Source organism: Schistocerca serialis, chromosome 11, assembly GCF_023864345.2.
Source record: "Schistocerca serialis cubense isolate TAMUIC-IGC-003099 chromosome 11, iqSchSeri2.2, whole genome shotgun sequence".
NCBI lineage: Eukaryota > Metazoa > Arthropoda > Insecta > Orthoptera > Acrididae > Schistocerca > Schistocerca serialis.
Genome location: NC_064648.1, coordinates 148,182,592 through 148,196,094, shown reverse-complemented (window position 1 = coordinate 148,196,094; position 13,503 = coordinate 148,182,592).

The window sequence follows — 13,503 nt, the reverse complement described above, 5'->3', positions numbered from 1 at the left end:
AAGGTGAGTTGTTAAGCAAATGTGTAAGCAAAATCTTACCTATGTTACTTACCTTTTCTGGAAAGAGGAAGCCTGGATATTAGTATAGGATGGACAACAAGACCAGAAGAAATACTAAACAGATGCTTCTGTGCCAGGGAATAATATATGACATGACAGTTTTGGTCACTGGCCAGAATATGGGCCAAAAGGGAAGCTGTAGACTTTGCCCTCAGGGCTAGTCGACTGTAAAATGAGGAATTCTTACACTTTATTCGTGGAAAACCTTTGACTATATTACTTTAGAATGAGTTTCTGCTCATTACTGGTAATTAAACCATGTTGAAGTACAATAGTGTAAAGTTTCAGTGGCAGCATGTGAAATCAAGATGTGGACTTACTTTGCTTATCTCCATTCACAAATGTTTCATGGCATCACATTCCAGGATAACTTGTCTTGGAGAAGGAAAGTGTCACATAGAAATTATACCTCCTTGAAAATTGCTACTAATTTGTAGAACAATTTATGCATATGCAATAAAATGAATACTTAAGCTGTAAACAGCGTTAAATAGACACTCTATGAGAAACAGAATAATTGCATCTAAACATGGTACAGGGTGTGCTTTATTCACATTAGTTTATGGCTCCATGATAAACCAAGAAATGGTAGCCCTGTCTGTAATTTCAGATTCACACTTCTGTCAGGATGTGTGCATATAAAGAGTGGTAAGTGCCAAAAACGTGGCTGCCAGTAGTAGTAACTTGTGCAGAGTTTGTGCCTGAAAAATGTTTTTCAGGGATGATTTATACAAATTTGAGGATGATATGGACACCTACAACTCAATTCTGAAGATGTTTCTGAATGCAAATTCACTTCAAAAGTTGTTGCTAATCAGGTAAATGGGAATAATTCTTAAGCAGGCAAACAATGTTAAGTCTTGTAATTCTTCATGCTTTCCTGGCGATCTGTTGACATCTTGGATATTTGGGAGTCCAGCTGGATATTTGCATCGTTCTCGCACGATATTTCAACAGCGTGCCTCGCTGTCTTCTTCATGTGCTACCTGAGACTGATCCTTGGGTCGATCGAGTCCAGTATTTATGCCTGGAAGGAGCTGGCGTCCCGTATTCAGTCCGCGTGGAGTCGAGTGTACCCTCATGGTCTGCGCCTGCCAGACTTGGCTTTAAAGGACCCCTCCAATTGCGGATGTTCTGACTGCCGTCTGTGCCCGTTTTGGTCGTCCCCAACAGTTGTAGACGTCATCTGAGGTGCGTCAGACCCGATCTGAGATGTTGGGTACTCTGTCTCATGCCTGTCACTATGATTTCCACTTCTGTTTCATGCTGGGCGCTCCGTAATCGGTCCACGCTGTGTCGTGTGTTCCGTCTGCGGTCCGCGCAAGCCAGACACAGCTACATTGGCTCTCTCTGGTCGCCAGCGTTCCGACCGCCGTCTGCGCCCGGCCTGGCCGTCTCCTGAAGTCGAGTTCATGATCTGGGGTGTGTCAAATCTGGTCTCTAATGCATGACACCTTCTCTCACGGCTGTTCTCTTGGTCTCCGCTTCTATTTCTTGTAGAATCCCGGAGTGTCCTGCGTTGAGTTTTCACAAGCTCAAGTGCTGGATTCCAGGCAGTGCTGATTTGGTATCCCGAGTCACGGTTGATTAGATTATCTGTGACCTTAATCTCAATGGCTTCTTTAATGACACTGTCCCAAAATCTTGAGGTCTGTGTCACAATCATGGTGTCATTCTAATCCATTGAGTGACTAAGTTCCAGACAATGCTCTGCTATGGCTGATTTAGTTGCCTTAGCCCCAGGTCATCTTTTACATTCCCCATCATAGCCCCAATTTTGGTGGGTGGGCAAAATGTGCATATTGGGGCTATGCTGGGGAATGTAAAAGATGACCTGGGGCTACACAAGCCAGGTATTTACAACATACCATGCCAGTGTGTGATGTCATACATTGGCCAGAACACCAGAACTGTGGACATCAGGTGGAAAGAACACCAAAGACACATCAGACTCAGACAGGCAACTAAATCAGCCATAGCAGGGCATTGTCTGGAACTTGGTCACTCAATGGATTATCAGTAATGACTGATCATATTAATGGCCTACAGAGTATGGTTTTGTCAAAGTATCCAAAGGCTGTCTATATTCACCACTATGCCCATGTATTAAATTTGGTTTTGCAACAAAGCATCTGCAATATAAGAAAATGTAAAATGTTTTTCCATAGTGTGAGCGGTCTCTATTTTCTTTTTTTTTTCCAAATCTTCGAAAAGAACTTACGCATATTTGTTCAAAGGAGGTTACCATCACCTGCCCCAACTAGGTGGAACTTCTTATTAAGATTAGTCTACATACTTAACACAGAGAAGAACTGTTACAAACCAGGGTATCTGCCCTGGGCGACAATTTCAGGAGGCACCAAATTCATATTCTTGAAGAAAAGAAAAAAAAAACTTGTTTCACAAACCACCTAGCATCCAGCACACATTTGTCTATTGATTATTCATAAGATTTTGAAACATGTCCCAGTTGGTTTTTGAACACATTCTAAGTTGGTTTCTGAATTAATCGTAAGTTGATTTTTGAATGCGGGCAAAGTGTACATGATGTCTCTGCTAGGGGACTCCCCATCACATCAAGAAACACAAAACTTGCCCACAGACCAAAGGAGACGGGGCTATACGAGTTGAGCCAAATAAACTCAACAACTGAATACCAACAGCTGTTTGTGGTTGACTGAGTGTGTGAATGATAAGTGTTGTTATAATTATTAGTGAAATCCAGAGGTTCAGATTACCAGAGTCGAAATAAACAATTAACAGGTAAGAAAGATTACATATTTATTTCTCAGTGTATCCAAGAAAATGAAATTTTGACAGAAATTTTTGCCCGATTGCTACACTATTAAGGGAGAGTTGTGCAGTCTCCAATTAGAAGCCACTTAAGTTCTATTCTCGGAATAGTGCAGAAAATGCATTGTACAAACACATAATAATGCCTAACTGGAGAATAAATGCGGAATAACTAAACTGGTGATTCTGGCAGAGTTAGTGAAGTTAATTGGAGAATAAGTTTGACAATGGCAGGAATAATTACAGAATTAGTGATGACAAGATTTCTTATTAGAATGAGGAAGGAGAAGAAACGAGGACATCATAAAAATTATATGGAAGCATATGACAATTCGAAATTTTTAAAAAATTTCGTACGTCGATACTCCTACTTTTTGATCTTGTGCTTGAAAAAATGAAGCATGTGAATGAAACAATTATATTCAGTTATGTTATTCATGTAAATGACCATTTCCGCCAAAACAGTCTTGCTTAATTGGAATGTGTTACAATTGCTGCAATATTAGAAAGACCTGTTTCGTTTTATCTAGCAGACAGTGACAAAATAGATGTAATCAAACCGAGAAACCATCCACTCTTGGGTACTATTCATATTAACAGCCTTTTCTATATTACATGACATTATTTCGATTATTCATGTAGTAAAACATTTGATGAACTTCGATGAGATAATACATTCTTTTGTAGAAAGGAAAACATTGTGTAAAGCTGTAGCAAGATTAGAGAGAGAGAGAGAGAGGAATACTGGGACCTAACAACTTGAAGAAATGTGTACTGGGTCTATGTTTCCTATATTTAATTTGATGTCACAGAAAAGAGAGTTATCTAATGGTCAATAAACAGTGCAAATTTCCTGAAGAGTTCTGATTCTCCTGGTCACAAATAACCCTACCCAGTAGCAATTGTAAGTTTTTTTAAGGTGGTGTGGAGTAGGATGTCAAACTGGCAGAATGGGAAGAGGAGAGGCACCACAGGACATTTTAATTAGAACTGTCCCGAACATAGGTTTGATGACTTCCATTACAAAATATACAAGTTTAAATTCCACAGACCAAAACAAGAGACGTGAGATAGAAGTATGCTGTGTGAAGAGGCATGGCTCTGCACTGCACTTTGGCAAACTTAAGTCAAAATAATATGCCTTACATTTCCTCAAACAGATATGTTTTATATAGCAAACTCTTCAGAATGATGGGTACTACAAAATGAACATACTGTTGGAAATATCGATTTTTTAAATTTTTGACATCCTATCTCAAACATTCGAATGGGAGGGAGGCGACACTATCAAGTTTTTGCCCCGGTTTGGAAATATTGTAGATCCGGCGCTGAATAGGGACCAGGTTTCAAGGGTGCCCATATTTACAGGCAAGAGGAGCCAGCCCCACCCCCCATCCCCCTTACCCGGCTCTATCTCGTGCAAAGGAAAAAGAAACATAATGTATTCAGCTGATTTTCGTTCAAGAAAATGATTTAAGACAGTATTAAGCAGGTTTTCAACATGGTTGGAATTGAAATTTTCTTAACGTTAAAAATACTTCATACCCTGCCCCCCCCCCCCCCCCCCCCCCCCCCCCCCCCCATGAACCAAGGACCTTGCCGTTGGTGGGGAGGCTTGCGTGCCTCAACGATACAGATAGCCGTACTGTAGGTGCAACCACAACGGAGGGGTATCTGTTGAGAGGCCAGACAAACGTGTGGTTCCTGAAGAGGGGCAGCAGCCTTTTCAGTAGTTGCAGGGGGAAACAGTCTGGATGGTTGACTGATCCAAAACAGCCTTGCTGTGCTGGTGCTGCGAACGGGTGAAAGCAAGGGGAAACTACAGCTGTAATTTTTCCCGAGGGCACGCAGCTTTACTGTATGATTAAATGCTGATGGCGTCCTCTTGGGTAAAATATTCCGGAGGTAAAATAGTCCCCCATTCGGATCTCCGGGCGGGGACTACTCAAGAGGACGTCGTTATCAAGAGAAAGAAAACTGGCATTCTATGGATCGGAATGTGGAATGTCAGATCCCTTAATCGGGCAGGTAGGTTAGAAAATTTAAAAAGGGAAATGGATAGGGTAAAGTTAGATATAGTGGAAATTAGTGAAGTTCGGTGGCAGGAGGAACAAGACTTTTGGTCAGGTGATTACAGGGTTATAAATACAAAATCAAATAGGGGTAATGCAGGAGTAGGTTCAATACTGAATAAAAAAAAACAGGAGTGCGGGTAAGCTACTACAAACAGCATAGTGAACGCATTATTGTGGCCAAGATACACACAAAGCCCATGCCTACTACAGTAGTACAAGTTTATATGCCAACTAGCTCTGCAGATGATGAAGAAATTGATGAAATGTATAATGAGATAAAAGAAATTATTCAGGTAGTGAAGGGAGACGAAAATTTAATAGTCATGGGTAACTGGAATTCGACAGTAGGAAAAGGAAGAGAAGGAAACGTAGTAGGTGAATATGGATTGGGGGGCAGAAATGAAAGAGGAAGCCGCCTGGTAGAATTTTGCACAGAGCACAATTTAATCATAGCTAACACTTGGTTCAAGAATCATGAAAGAAGGTTGTATACATGGAGGAACCCTGGAGATACTAAAAGGTTACAGATAGATTATATAACGGTAAGACAGAGACTTAGGAAACAGATTTTAAATTGTAAGACATTTCCAGGGGCAGATGTGGACTCTGACCACAATCTATTGGTTATGAACTGTAGATTAAAACTGAAGAAATTGCAAAAAGGTGGGAATTTAAGGAGATGGGACCTGGATAAACTGAAAGAACCAGAGGTTGTACAGAGTTTCAGGGAGAGCATAAGGGAACAATTGACAGGAATGGGGGGATAGAAATACAGTAGAAGATGAATGGGTAGATTTGAGGAATGAAATACTGAAGGCAGCAGAGGATCAAGTAGGTAAAAAGACGAGGGCTAGTAGAAATCCTTGGGTAACAGAAGAGATACTGAATTTAATTGATAAAAGGAGGAAATACAAAAATGCAGTAAATGAAGAAGGCAAAAAGGAATACAAATGTCTCAAAAATGAGATCGACAGGAAGTGCAAAATGGCTAAGCAGGGATGGCTGGAGGACAAATGTAAGGATGTAGAGGCTTATCTCACAAGGGGTAAGATAGATACTGCCTACAGGAAAATTAAAGAGACGTTCGGAGAAAAGAGAACCACTTGTATGAATATCATGAGCTCAGATGGAAACCCAGTTCTAAGCAAAGAAGGGAAAGCAGAAAGGTGGAAGGAGTATATAGAGGGTCTATACAAGGACGATGTACTTGAGGACAATATTATGGAAATGGAAGAGGATGTAGATGAAGATGAAATGGGAGATACAATACTGCGTGAAGAGTTTGACAGAGCACTGAAAGACCTGAGTCGAAACAAGGCTCCGGGAGTAGACAACATTCCATTAGAACTACTGACAGCCTTGGTAGAGCCAGGCCTAACAAAACTCCACCATCTGGTGAGCAAGATGTATGAGACAGGTGAAATTTCCTCAGACTTCAAGAAGAATATAGTAATTCCAATCCCAAAGAAAGCAGGTGTTGACAGATGTGAAAACTACCGAACTATCAGTTTAATAACTCACACCTGCAAAATACTAACGCGGATTCTTTACAGACGAATGGAAAAACTGGTAAAAGCTGACCTCGGGGTAGATCAGTTTGGATTCCGTAGAAATGTTGGAACACGTGAGGCAATACTGACCCTACGACTTATCTTAGAAAATAGATTAAGGAAAGGCAAACCTTCGTTTCTAGCATCTGTAGACTTAGAGAAAGCTTTTGACAATGTTGACTGGAATACTCTTTTTCAAATTCTGAAGGTGGCAGGGGTAAAATACAGGGAGCAAAAGGCTATTATAATTTGTACAGAAACCAGATGGCAGTTATAAGAGTCGAGGGGCATGAAAGGGAAGCAGTGGTTGGGAAGGGAGTGAGACAGGGTTGTAGCCTCTCCCTGATGCTATTCAATCTGTATATTGAGTAAGCAGTAAAGGAAACAAAAGAAAAGTTCGGAGTAGGTATTAAAATCCATGGAGAAGAAATAAAAACTTTGAGGTTTGCCGATGACATTGTAATTCTGTCAGAGACAGCAAAGGACGTGGAAGAGCAGTTGAACGGAATGGACAGTGTCTTGAAAGGAGGGTATAAGATGAACATCAACAAAAGCAAAACAAGGATAATGGAATGTAGTTGAATTAAATCGGGTGACGCTGAGGGAATTAGATTAGGAAATGAGACACTAAAAGTGGTAAAGGAGTTTTGCTATTTGGGGAGCAAAATAACTGATGATGGTCGAAGTAGAGAGGATATAAAATGTAGACTGGCAATGGCAAGGAAAACGTTTCTGAAGAAGAGAAATTTGTTAACATCGAGTATAGATTTAAGCGTCAGGAAGTCGTTTCTGAAAGTATTTGTATGGAGTGTAGCCATGTATGGAAGTGAAACATGGACGATGAATAGTTTAGACAAGAATAGAATAGAAGCTTTCGAAATGTGGTGCTACAGAAGAATGCTGAAGATTAGATGGGTAGATCACATAACTAATGAGGAGGTATTGAATAGAATTGGGGAGAAGAGGAGTTTGTGGCACAACTTGACTAGAAGAACGGATCGGTTGGTAGGACATGTTCTGAGGCATCAAGGGATCACCAATTTGGTACTGGAGGGCAGCGTGGAGGGTGAAAATCGTAGAGGGAGACCAAGAGATGAATACACTAAGCAGATTCAGAAGGATGTAGGCTGCAGTAGGTACTGGGAGATGAAGAAGCTTGCACAGGATACAGTAGCATGGAGAGCTGCATCAAACCAGTCTCAGGACTGAAGACCACAACAACAACAACCCCATGCCCTCTACAAACTATCATATGGGTACCCTTGGCATGTTGAAATGCTTCTTAAAAACCAAAAAGCAGTGTAAACAGATTCATTGTCTGAAACATTGATCATTGAGTGAGTCACATTTTTACAATTTGTTCTGCATTATAGGAGGTGATCATTGAATGAAGCTTGATCAAACTTCCATGTGACATTTTTTACCATAGCAGACAGCCCTTCTGCTGGAACTGCTTGGCTCATCAGCATTGCCTTTCCTGCAGTGACCCCCCTCCCCCCTCCCCACTTCCACTCTTCAGTTTGATGATAAAGAGAACTTGCATGCCCACCAGATTTGTTCACGAGACGCCACTGTTGTATGGCGGCCTGCTGATCTTTGTTGCTGTTCTTGTGTTTAATACATTGTGATGGCAGAGAGGTTGTCATAAATGTAACGGATTGCTGAGATGAGGGAACAGTAGGCTTAACTTTATTTCATATTCATTGGTATAAATAAATACCACATATGAAGGAGAACTTACATGTGTGTACGTCCTTTCACAAAATCTGCTGTTACACCAAGATTTTGAACTGCAAACCAGTGTGCGATTTGCAGGGAGGGATGGGGGGGGGGGGGGGGGGATTTCACCCCCTCTGCATCAGACCATCCCCTCCTCTGGTTTTAGTTTATGCATCCCAGCCTGGGGTGTTTATTTCCCACACACTGGAGTAAAACTTTACATATAATTTAAATTTGTGGAGCCGAACACTGAAAGTTTACTATTAATATGTTTACTTATTAATTTTGAAAAAGTGTTATGTAGTAGTTATTTCAAAACATTTAGAACTAAATGACAAGACGACACACACCACATTTCCATAGCATGCCACAATGTTGCAAGACGCCGCCCCAGCGTAAATGAGGCTTTAGAGCCAGATCTGTATTGTATGGTGGATGTGATGTGTTGCGTGCGAAACTAAAACCTGCAATCAGATCCAAACATCGTGGAAAACTGTGAAGAGGTGTCATCCTGCAGCAAGATAACGCTCGCCCACATTCTGCCAAACGGACAGCCGACGCAATAAAGGAGTTCAGGTTCAAAGTTCTGGAACATCCACCATACAGTCCAGACCTGGCTCCAAGTGATTTTCCCATCTTTCAACCGTTAACGGAAGCACTACAGGGAAGAAGATTTGAAAGTGACGAAGATGTCATTGCTGCGGTGCAAAATTGGTTACAGATGCAACCGATAAACGTATTGTCTGATGAAATAAAAAAACTCGTAAAACATTGGGAAAACTGCATTGAAGTCCGATAGGTCACGTAGAAAAATAACGCATGTTTCAGTTTTCTATCATCAGAATAAATACAGCTTTTCACAAATGTGCCTTTACTTTTTTAATTCCCCTCGTATACCTGTATGTAGATGATTTTGTAAATAAGCTTTACCTATAACGTACTTTTAAAGATACAACAAGGGATGGTTTTCTGATCGTGCATACGCGTGAATAGTGAGTTTTGGCATTAAAATCTATTTATAAATAACTATTTGACCATGAGTAACGCCACGGTCCACGCTAGTAACATATATAATTATACTAACCCCCTAAGACATCCCCCCACTGGTAAAACCACAAATCGCACACTGCTGCAAACACTGCACATTGTCAATACTGCGAAAGCTTCCACTTTGGCTATTCGGCAGAATGAACGAGGAAAAGTTCACAAGCAATACACTAGAGGTCATTGCATTTGGAACACCAGAGTATGCTACACTGCCATTGGCTAAAGAAAGGAAACACACACACACCGCCACACATGTTAGATTTCAACACCTTTCACCGTACTTCAGTTTTTCGTTTGGTTCACCATGTTCATCAATTTTTGCTTTCGTCTGGGTGCCAACTACTTCTGGTTTTACTCATATTTTGGAGTTTTAACATTTTCCTTGACTGTATGTTTTTGTCAATTTTGCATTTTTTAAGTCTGGACCACACAAAATGTAAAATAGGGGTTTCACTATATACATTTTTTATAGTACTGTATTGGAAAGGTCTGGAACCTCAAAACCGTACTACGTGTCAAATGATGTTGGAACACTATGGTCACATTTGTGGATTTCAAAAAAGGTTATTATTCTGTTGACAGACAAATGCTGTGTAATTGTGTAGAAGGATTGGAAGTCAATAGAAAAATCAGAGCAACCATCATCCGGGAGACATTATCAGAAACCACCTCGAAAGTGAATTTCATTTCAATTTCACGCAGGAGTCTGGTAAGGAGATGGTTTATCACCTCTCTTGTTTAACATTGCACTAGAAAAATATAATCAGACAATAGGAAAAGCGTGTCAAAAGTGTCCAAATTGACAAAGAGAAAGGGGAAAAAGTCACTGTGAAATGCCTGGTCTTTGCTGATGATCGAGCTATATTGACAAACAGTAAAGATGAAGCCAAACAAGTGCTAGATAAACTACATGAAATCTCCTGTAAAACCAAACTCTAAACAACGAAAAACGTGCACTGAAAACATAGTATGGAACAAAATCACAGGTCACTCACTTCAAGAACTTGGGGAAACCATCCCTTTTGTCTCGTGTTCTGTCTCACACCAACTGCTGGTACTTCGAAGTTTAATTAGCATTTGCTGTACCTGTCTAAAGTCGATACAAACATGGGAGCCCTTCATACTTTTGTATAACCGTAATGTCTTTCAGCAGCCTGCCTGTAGAGGCTTCACCGTACGTGATCACACACCTGGCCCCACTGGCTTTGTTGCCACTGTATCACTGGAGTGCCTTTCCACCAGGCTCCTTTACCGTGCCCAGGTGCTGCAGAACCCAGATCCTGCATGTTAAAACTCAACCTCGGGATTCTTATTAATGTATGGGCTCAACTAGACAGCATGTGTGCACATCACTTGTCACTAATGGGTGGGCATTTTCAGTTTTGCAGCACAGTCAGCTACCTAGCTTTGTAGTGATGTGTGTCAACATTTTTATTGTTTTTATTGGTGGAACATAAAACTTTGCAACCACCTTCAGTCTTACAGAAGAGTGAAAATCTCATTCTGGAAACCTCCCCCAGGCTGTGGCTAAGCCACGTCTCCGCTATATCCTTTCTTTCAGGAGTGCTAGTTCTACAAGGTTCGCAGGAGAGCTTCTGTAAAGTTTGGAAGGTAGGAGACGAGGTACTGGCAGAAGTAAAGCTATGAGTACCGGGCGTGAGTCGTGCTTCGGTAGCTCAGATGGTAGAGCACTTGCCCGCGAAAGGCAAAGGTCCCGAGTTCGAGTCTCGGTCGGGCACACAGTTTTAATCTGCCAGGAAGTTTCATATCAGCACACACTCCGCTGCAGAGTGAAAATCTCATTCTGGAAACATTTAAATATTTAAGTAATGTTGGACTACTTGCTATTTCTGCTCTCTCATTCCAAATACTCGTGTGATAACAATGTTTTGTTATGCTTATTATGTTATTGTACAATGTCTGCGTTATAATTCACATTACACTATATTCCTTCAGACATGCATTCATTTTGGGTGCCCATTTCAGGCTTCATTGGTGCGGTAGAACAAGTTGCAGCCCTATTTCCATCCAAAGTGGCAGAGGAAGTCCGCTGAGAGACTTGCAGGGCACTCACCAACTCCAGGCCTCCAAAATGCAATATCACATCCGGGGAGAGGCTTGCACTGAAGAAGCTCCGGGAAGACAACGGTATTGTACAAGGTGCATTCAAGTTCTAAGGCCTCCGATTTTTTTTCTCCGGACTGGAAAGAGATAGAAACATGCGCATTGTTTTAAAATGAGGCCGCGTTCATTGTCAATATGTGTCAGAGATGGCAGCACCGTACGGCAGATGGAATTTTACCGCCAGCGGCGAGAATGAGAACTGTTTTAAATACTTAAAATGGCGACGTTTTCCTTACTTAACAGCGTGCAATCATTCGTTTTCTGAATTTTCGTGGTGTGAAACCAATTGAAATTCATCGACAGTTGAAGGAGACATGTGGTGATGGAGTTATGAATGTGTCGAAAGTGCGTTCGTGGGTGCGACAGTTTAATGAAAGCAATACATCATGCGACAACAAACCGAAACAACCTCGGCCTAGCACAAGCCGGTCTGATGACACGATCGAGAAAGTGGAGAGAAGTGTTTTGGGAGATCGCCGAATGACTGTCGAACAGATCGCCTCCAGAGTTGGCATTTCTGTGGGTTCTGTGCACACAATCCTGCACGACGACCTGAAAATGCGAAAAGTGTCATCCAGGTGGGTGCCACGAATGCTGACGGACGACCACACGGCTGCCCGTGTGGCATGTTGCCGAGCAATGTTGACACGCAATGTCAGCGTGAATGGGACTTTCTTTTCGTCGGTTGTGACAATGGATGAGACGTGGATGCCATTTTTCAATCCAGAAACAAAGCGTCAGTCAGCTCAATGGATCCACCGCCACCAAAAAAATTTCGGGTAACCGCCAGTGCTGAAAAAGTGATGGTGTCCATGTTCTGGGACAGCGAGGGCGTAATCCTTACCCATTGCGTTCCAAAGGGCACTACGGTAACAGGTGCATCCTACGAAAATGTTTTGAAGAACAAATTCCTTCCTGCACTGCAACAAAAACGTCCGGAAAGGGCTGCGCGTGTGCTGTTTCACCAATACAATGCACCCGCACATCGAGCTAACGTTACACAACAGTTTCTTCGTGATAACAACTTTGAAGTGATTCCTCATGCTCCCTACTCACCTGACCTAGCTCCTAGTGACTTTTGGCTTTTTCCAACAATGAAAGACACTCTCCGTGGCAGCACATTCACCAGCTGTGCTGCTATGTCCTCAGCGATTTTCCAGTGGTCAAAACGGACTCCTAAGGAAGCCTTCGCCGCTGCCATGGAATCATGGCGTCAGCATTGTGAAAAATGTGTACGTCTGCAGGGCGATTACATCGAGAAGTAACGCCAGTTTCATCGATTTCGGGTGAGTAGTTAATTAGAAAAAAAATCGGAGGCCTTAGAACTTGAATGCACCTCGTAGTACTGCCAGCAGACAAAGGGAACTCTACAGCCATCATACAGCAGGTGGATTATGACGAGAAAGCACGTCAACCTCTGGAGGACGCAGCATGTAGAACTTTGGAGTGTGACCCCACTGACAAGGTGGACAAGACGACCAGCGCTCTCCTGAAGGAGACAGGGATGCCTCCGAAGATCATCAGACAACTTTGGGCTAAAGCACTGTATGGTCTGCCTAAAATACACAAGGAGAGCGTGCCTCTATGCCCTATTGTCAGTAATATTGGGGCACCTACATATGCAACAGCCAAGTATTTCAAAAATCTGCTGTCTCTGTATGTGTTCACCACATCCGAAACTCAGAAGACTTCCTGCAACACCTCAGGCAGCTACGCATCACAGATTTGGACATCATGGTTAGTTTTGATGTGGTATCACTTTTCACTAGGGTCCCACTGAGAGACTCACTAGAACTGACTGCAAAAAAAATGTGACAGTGCTCTGCTGGACCTGTTCAGGCATACACTGGCATCCACGTATTTCCTGTACAGGAACCAGTATTACGAGCAAACTGAAGGTGTAGCTATGGATAGCCCACTGTCTCCTGTGGTTGCCAACACATTCGTGGAGAGATTTGAGGCGAGGGCATTAGAGACAGCCAGATATAAACCCACATGCTTCTTCAGGTATGTGGATGACACCTTCGTTATCTGGCCTAATGGGAAGGACAGGTTCAATGAGTTTCTGGAACATGTGCCACCCGAATATCAAGTTCCCCATAGAACAGGAGAAGAATGGCCAGCTGCCATTTGTG